Source organism: Pogona vitticeps, chromosome 2 (assembly GCF_051106095.1).
Source record: "Pogona vitticeps strain Pit_001003342236 chromosome 2, PviZW2.1, whole genome shotgun sequence".
NCBI classification, from domain to species: domain Eukaryota; kingdom Metazoa; phylum Chordata; class Lepidosauria; order Squamata; family Agamidae; genus Pogona; species Pogona vitticeps.
The window spans coordinates 186,465,554-186,473,942 of record NC_135784.1 but is presented as its reverse complement, the minus strand read 5'-3'; the positions used below and the strand labels follow the sequence as shown (position 1 = coordinate 186,473,942).

Genomic DNA, 8,389 nt, shown 5'->3' with positions numbered 1-8,389 from the left:
TTGAAAGATGAAGATAAGCAAGCTAGCTAGGTATAAGCTCAAGTTTACGCTTAAATGATCCATTCTCCTGCCTCTACTTATATCCCATCATCCCGTCTCTGGATGGTTCAACCCTTTAAGTAACTTCTGCAAAAGTAATTAATCAGATAGAACAGGTTTCATTGATTTTGGTACCATGAAACACCAAGAAGATAATAACATTCTTTCACCCCTCAAGGTTGTAGCTAAGACCTGTCTCAGGCATAATTTCTCTAATTGGGAGATGCTTCCCGTTCCACATCCAGCCAACATCAGGTATCAAATACTACTCTTCACAGACACTAGGGAATAAATTAACCCTCCCCTTGCTAATTCCATGACCATGCAACCTTTTTGTCTGACAGAATCATTGGGAAGGTGTGAGAGGACACAGGACAATCCATTACAATATTTTGCTTGTTTTGTGTTTCTTCAAGGGGAGAATAATGATTATATAGTATTCATAATGCCCATAAGAAAGTTCCAGAAATTTTAACATTCTGAATCTGAAGGGCTGTAATTCTGAATTCCAAATCCAAATTCTGAATCTGAATCTGGTGCTACTGCACATTCCTGCTTTTAGCTTTAAGCTAGTTGTGCTATTAGTGGTAGCACTATTTTTACTTGCCTTTTGCTCTTCCCAGTAGCTGATTGAGTGCCTTTGGACTGAGAGTCTCATCTTCCAGCATTATCTCTTGTTCGATTTTGAACTGCCTCATCCTAAGGTTTTTTTTCAAGGTAAGAAATACTTAGCATTGGTTTACCATCGTCTCCTCCTATGCAGTACTAACAAAATGTAGCTTGAATGTCACCACCACTGTTTGTGAAAGATCTTCTGCCGGCATCATCTTCCACTACTGCTGTTGCTCATAAGCTACCCTCCTTATCTGCCTTCATCACCACTGGAACTATTTATTTTCATCTACTAATGAAAAGTGTTTCTCCTCAAGAGGGTGGATGCATCTTCGTTTGGTGCCTCAGCTGTGACTGCTCTGCATTTGGTGACCCTGCTAGAAGTATAGAAATGTAATGGAGTTTAGCCTCCTGGCAGCATTGTTGTATACTTAGGAGCGCGCACAAGCAAGCAAGAGAGTGAGCGTGGATGTTTTGGGCAGGTGGTCAACCTGCTTCCCTATTGGCTTTTCAAAGGAACTAATGAACATAACATAGATTCATGTATAAGGCTCATGTTTGGGGGAAAAAGGGCTTTCAGAGCAGTGTTTAAATGAAGGGCTAGAGACTTCAGCAAGAGTTTATTGGAGCATGAAGTAGAACTCTGGTCCAGAATGGTTTTATGTAAAATCTGAAAATAAATCCTGGTTTTATATAACATATGAAAATAAAGTAATCACAACCACTTGGTCAAGTAAACAAAAACAAAAGAATTTGTGCAGGATAGAAACCTAGCTTAGCAGGGTAGCAACAGGAAGAACACAGAAACTTTGAAATTGCAAAAAATGAGGGGGTGGGGCTTGCTGTCCATGGGTTGTATTTTACCCGTGCAACTCCGATGGAGCACTACATTTCAGATAAATTATTGTGCAGCAGAGCAAATCAACATTTTACAAGGCGATTGTGAAAATGGAGGCAGCCCAAACAAAACATTTTAACTTTGAAACTGGAATTCAGACCAGCATCAAATCTGGCACACATGTAGCAAACCGTCTGCTCTTGTTCTGAGCCAATTTTGGAGAAATTTGGGCAAAGGGTTTTTTAATTACATTTAAAAAGTAAAACTGCCCCCCTATTCAGAAAGAGGTGATGCTAAATATCCCTAGATTTAAAATTGCTCATATAATTAGAAAATACTAGTATTGATTATCTTGAAAAAGAATGTTTGGCCCCACTCACTTTTCCGTTTCAAAAGAATCCAGGTTGCAGGGGCTGAAATAGCGAACCTCAAAAGAAGCCTTACAAAACTGTGACTTTGTTATAAACTGACCATGCATAGTACAGGCTTGCCAGGCAGGTGATTATACTGTATTGTGTGGCCAAGGGAGAATTACAGATCAACAAATGTTCACAACTTTTATGGGAAAAGTAAAAAAATGAATTTGCTTTAAAAAGTGTAATGAAGCGACAGTTCTCCAGAAAGGGTATCTCCAGGGAGTTATTATACAATTTTGTAAGAAATATTCAAAGTATTTCTGCTTTACAAAATCACAGAGTAGTTCCGTTTGTCGCAGCCCTGAGTGCTTCAGTAAACATTCTCTCCTTTTATTTATTTTTAAAACTAAATTTCATTGCATCAATGTTTCAGCAACATTTCCTCGATGGATACAAGTTTCTATGCTGCATTTGTGTCTTCTGCAGCAGAGAAACTCGTAGTTGGGCTTTGTTCTCATTGCAGCTCTACCACAAGGTCCCCAATAGTAAAACATGAAAGGCTTAGGGCACTGATGGCAAACCTTTTTGAGTCCGAGTGCCCAAACTGGGGGGAAAAAAACACGACCAAGTGGGTGGCAGTGGCAGCGGAAGCAACAGTGGCAGCAGAAGGGGGAATCCCAGGCACAGAGGTGCTTCCAGACCCCACTCCGCATATGCCTCCAGTCATGCCCAACACCAGCACTACCTATAGCTTGGCCAGTCCGCCACTGCCAGCACCAGCTGCTCCAGATCCTGGCCTGCCACCTGTCAGGGCAGTAGCACTGCGGCTGCCGCCACCTCCTCAGGTTTGGCTGCTGAGGGTAACCATCTAGCGACTTATGGCTCACATGCCCACAGAAAGGGCTCTGTGTGCCAGTTGTGGCACACATGCCATAGGTTCGCCATCACTGGCTTAGCAAACGGAGCACCACCTGGTAGAAGGATCTGCAAATGAGTGAAGCACAGAGGCTGGTGACATAACTTTTCCAACGCATCAACACTCCACTTGCTATTTTTTTTTTTTAATTAAGGGACATACAGGAAAACAACACTACTGGTGGAAGCAACACAAGACGGCTTGCCGGAAGTATTGGTACACAGGATGCCACTGTAAAATCCCACAACAAGAAAAGTAGAAGCCTTCTGTCAGGTGGGCAGAGGTAGCACGGAGGCAGACTAAAAGATTCCATAGTGGCTGTGCGTCATTTGACTGACCACACAGACAAAAATTGAAATCGTAGAGGAAGAAGTGGGAAACAGCTTTAGCCCGGGAGGGTAAATATGACTTGATAGACATGACTGAAACCTGCTGGAATAATCCCCATGGCTCGAATATGGCAATTGAAGGATACAAATTGTTTAAAAAGAACAGGAAAAATAGAAAGGGAGGCAGAGTCACAGTGTATGTCAAAAACATATTCCTTCATAAGAATACAGGATAATATTATATTTGTAATTGTCCAATCAAAAGGATCTAGAATCTAGATTAATATAATTGAGGCAAAAAAAAGGAAAGCGGGAGTTGAAGTCTACTACTGATAATCCAATCAAAGAGAAAATGTGAATGAAACGTTTGAAACATAAATTGCAAAATTTAAAAGTGACACAATGCAACAATAATGGGAGATTTCAGTTATCTTGATATCGGTCGAGAAACAAATTCTGCCAAATATGACCCTTACAAGAATTTCATGGCTTGTGTAGCTGATAATTTTCTCTTATAGAATGTGCAGTAAAAAAACTAGAGAAGTAGCTATTCTTGATTTGATTCTAACTTATAGACATGACTTAGTGGAGAAGTAGCAGGTAAGTGGAACTCTGGGAGAAAATGGCCATGTTCTCTTTTAATTCTTGATTTCAAAGGAAATGAAAGCAGAGTCTAGGATTCTAGGAAAGCCAATTCTTATAATTTTTTCATTGAAAAGTAAGCCTACAAGAAAAACACCAAATTTTAAACAAGATAAAAAGAGACAAAATAACATAACATGGATAGGCACAATCATTTATACAAATAAACCCCTCCTGGACCTTTTGAGAAATACCCAATTTATTATAAATGCACGAACAGATGATGCAGAGAAGGGTTGCATTTTCTGACAGAATTGCAAGGGTGCCAGTATTTTTGGCCATGACTGTATGTAGCCGATCCAGTACGACAGAACAGTAAGCCTGCCAATTATCCTACACTTGGGATGCTTTGAATGAATACAAGACACCTTATTGTTCCGGAGTCTACCTGGTTTTCTTCCTTCTCCCCTCATGGTGTTTCCCCCCTTTTTATATTTCCTCCCCTCATTTCCATCTCCTCCTCTATTTCCTCCCTCCCCTTTTCTTCTCTGGGTGTTCTCTCTTCCTTCCCCTTTCTTCCCTATATATGTAGTGGCTGGGGTTTTTTCAGGGGAGACGGGATGACACTGGGACCGAAGGGATTGTCTTCTCGTCCCCCTTCTCACACCGCAATATCCTCTCTCCTAACAAACAACATACAGTAATTTATTCTCGACTACACATCTTTTCTGTCCAGTCTTAAGCTAATCATATACTTTTTCTTCAATGGTTTCATTAAAACCTCTTAAAAATTTTGTGGAATTTTCTCTAAATCCACTACAGGCATTAACAAAAAGATTACTCGGTGAAATAATTTCCTATATTTATTCAAAATGTGTATTATATTCTTAAAAGAGGGGTTCGCTATCCTTTTCACCATGGTCTTATTATTCTTTTTAAAATATTCTCCAAATAATCCTCAGCTTTTTCTAATTCTAAGTTAACACATATTAATTTATTTGCTCAAGATATAATATCTGGGATAAATCTCATTTGATTACCTATATAATATAATTTTATATCGGGTAGACCTAGCCCTCTCACTTATTTTATAAAATGTACGCATTAAATTCTGCCAGTTCTTGACTCTTCATTAAAAGAGTTGTCGTTGTTTGTTGTTTAGTCGTTAAGTCGTATCCGACTCTTCGTGACCCCGTGGACCAGAGCACGCCAGGCCCTCCTGTCTTCCACTGCCTCCTGGAGTTGGGTCAAATTCATGTTGGTTGCTTCGGTGACACTGTCCAATCTTCTTGACCTCTGTTGTCCCCTTCTCCTCTTGCCTTCACACTTTCCCAACATCAGAGTCTCTTCCAGGGAGTCTTCTCTTCTCATCAGGTGGCCAAAATATTGGAGCCTCCGCTTCAGGATGTGTCCTTCCAGTGAGCACTCAGGGTTGATTTCCTTCAAAATAGATTTCCTTTAGAATTGATAGGTTTGTTCTCCTTGCAGTCCAGGGGACTCTCAAGAGTCTCCTCCAGCACCATAATTCAAAAGCATCAATTCTTTGGTGGTCAGCCTTCTTTATGGTCCAGTTCTCACTTTCATACATCACTACTGGAAAAACCATAGCTTTGACTATCCGGACTTTTGTCGGCAAGGTGATGTTTCTGCTTTTTAAGATGCTGTCTAGGTTTGTCACTGCTTTCCTCCCAAGAAATAGGCCTCTTTTAATTTTGTGGCTGCTGTTACCCTCTGCAGTGATCATGGAGCCCAAGAAAGTAAAATCTGTCACTGCCTCCATGTCTTCCCCTTCTATTTGCCAGGAGGTGATGGGACCAGTGGCCATGATGTTAGTTTTTTTGATGTTGAACTTCAAACCATTTTTTGCACTCTCCTCTTTCACCCTCATTAAGAGGTTCCTTAATTCCTCCTAACTTTCTGCCATCCGAGTGGTATCATCCACATATCTGAGGTTGTTGATATTTCTTCCAGCAATGTTAATTCCGGCTTGGGATTCATCCCGTCCTGCCTTTCGCATGATGTATTCTGCATATAAGTTAAATAAGCCCGGGGACAATATACAGCCTTGTTGTACTCAAAAGTGGAGAGTTCTGACTAAACGTGATCTACCTGGAGTAAGATCTGTCAAGCCACTCCAGTATCTTTGCCAAGAAAACTCAATGAACAGAAACAGAAGGTCATTATTGGTATCCAAAATAGAAAATTAATCTTGGGCATAATCTTATCTCAGATGTGATTTAACTCTCTTTTTAACCTTTGATGGTTCTTCTATAGTTAACAAGATATAATCTGCAAATAAACTGATTTTAATTTTTTTCTTTATCTCCTTTTCCCTTTATTAATTCATCTTTCCTAATAACATTCACCAGCAATTCTATAACCAATGCAAAAAAGGATTGAAGACAGGGGACATATTTGTTTTTTAGTTCCATAGTTTAGGGAAATTTGATCAGTTACTAACACCATCATTTACTAACACTATTGCAAAGTTTTGGAGTGTAATTGTTGTATATTTCTGCATCTAATACCAAATCCTAACTTCTCTATCAGCATGTTGAATGTCAACCATTCCACACAAACAGACACTTAAGGGGACCCAATGCAGCTGTCCCGACTTTTAATTTATCCTTAGTTATTATCTGAATTACATTCAGTACCCTTCTAGTTAAATCTGCCATCTGTCTTCCACCTATAAATCCACTTTGATCTTTTTTATATATATAGTTAACAATAAAACTGTTTATTCTCTTTGCCAATATTGCAGCAAAAATGTTTTGTTTTTATTTGTTTATGAAATAGGCCTTCTTCTTCTTAGGCATCCTTCAGTCTTGAGAGACTATGGTAACATGCTCTGAATCGAGGAGTGTCCCAAGCAGCAAATCCCCCCTCCACGTCGCTGAAATAATCCAATGGAAAGGCAAGAGCCAATACAACTAGTTCCAGCGACATCGCAGGAGTTGGCAGAACGACACGAACTGCCTCTGGGACTCCAGCTCCAGTTCTGGAGACTTTCTTTCGAAAGAAAGAAGGAAAGAAAGAAAGAAAGAGAGAGAGAGAGAGAGAGAGAGAGAGAGGGAGGGAGGGAGGGAGGGAGGGAGGGAGGAAGGAAGGAAGGAAGGAAGGAAGGAAGGAAGGAAGGAAGGAAGGAAGGAAGGAAGGAAGGAAGGAAGGAAGGAAGGAAGGAAGGAAAGGGAAAAGGAAAGGGAAAAGGAAAAGGAAAAGGAAAGGGAAAAGAAAAGGGAAAAGGAAAGGAAAGCCTATATGCACCTAAATCTGAAGAATCCTTATTAGGCTTTAGAATTAATACAATGAAGGAATGCTTCCAGGATGGTGGAATTTCTTCTCCATTATATTTTATTAAATGCTAAACGCTTTAGTATTAAAATCTTTTTAAATACTTTATAACACTCTGCACTTAATTCATCCATCTCCAGAATTTTCTCAACTTTTAAATGATTTATATTATTGTCAATCTCTTTTTCTTTAACATATTGTTCTGGAAAAGGAAAGGGAAAAGAAAAGGGAAAAGGAAAGGAAAGCCTATATGCACCTAAATCTGAAGAATCCTTATTAGGCTTTAGAATTAATACAATGAAGGAATGCTTCCAGGATGGTGGAATTTCTTCTCCATTATATTTTATTAAATGCTAAACGCTTTAGTATTAAAATCTTTTTAAATACTTTATAACACTCTGCACTTAATTCATCCATCTCCAGAATTTTCTCAACTTTTAAATGATTTATATTATTGTCAATCTCTTTTTCTTTAACATATTGTTCTACCTGTTTTCTACGAACCTCTTGAACTTCATTCCCCATATACAGCTCTTAAATGGTTTTTTAAAATGCATTAAATTTCTCCTTCATTATACTACGTCTTTTCCCACTTTCATCTCTAACCACCCCATTATATTTTAGCTTTTTTTAAAATTGGGTGGCTCTGACCAACCTTCTTGAATTTTTCTTACTAAATTTGAAACATTCTCTTTTTAAATATATTCAGTTTCTCTTAATTTTTTATCAGTGTTTACCTTTTAAGCCATGTACTGAAAGATAACTGATAATATTCTCTGTATTAACACACATTATTTCTCTGCTGTCTCCTCCTTGTCTTAGAAGGGACCCGGTGGACATGAGGATCTTGCACTTCCTTTGCAAGTCACCACCTTAGATTCCCATTACTTTTTCGTTTCCTCTATTTGAAATTAAGTGTCCTTTGATTTATCTTGTCTCCCTTGAAGAGTACGGGTAAAAGTCACCCCAATATATAACTATATACAGAAACAAATATATTGTTAGGGGCCTCTCCCACCAAACTCCATTGCTAAATCTATTTATTTTATTTATTTAAAATATATTTATTTATTTATTTACAATATTTACAATTTACTTCACCTTTCTTCTCAAAATGAGCCAAGGAACCTCACATCATTAAAAAGGCAATATACAAAGCTAAAAACAGCAGGTGTACAAATATTTAAAAAGAAATAAACAAGTACCATATTAAAAATGGTAAATCAAATCAATACTAAAAACACGTTTAAAAGCAGCAGAGCACAAAACCCCTGTCAGACTGCCAGTCAATAAGGAAAAGCCGGACCTGAAGAGAAAGGTATCTGCCTACTTGCAGAACAACAACAATGATGGGGCAAGCCTAGCCTCCAGTGGGAGGGAGTTCCAGAGTCTGGGAGCAGCAGCAGTGTCCCCACCAACACAC

The 8,389-nt window shown here is 38.9% G+C and overlaps 1 protein-coding gene across 1 annotated transcript in view; it reads left to right on the top strand.

Annotated features, from left to right (window-relative positions):
- The first annotated feature begins 260 nt into the window (after window positions 1-260).
- LOC110077942 (beta-1,3-galactosyltransferase 2) overlaps window positions 261-8,389 on the top strand; it is a 33,323-nt gene continuing 25,194 nt past the window's right edge. Inside the window, exon 1 of the mRNA XM_020791544.3 lies at window positions 261-756. The gene's annotated coding sequence lies outside the window, so the exon portion shown is untranslated. The remainder of the gene's footprint in view (window positions 757-8,389) is intronic.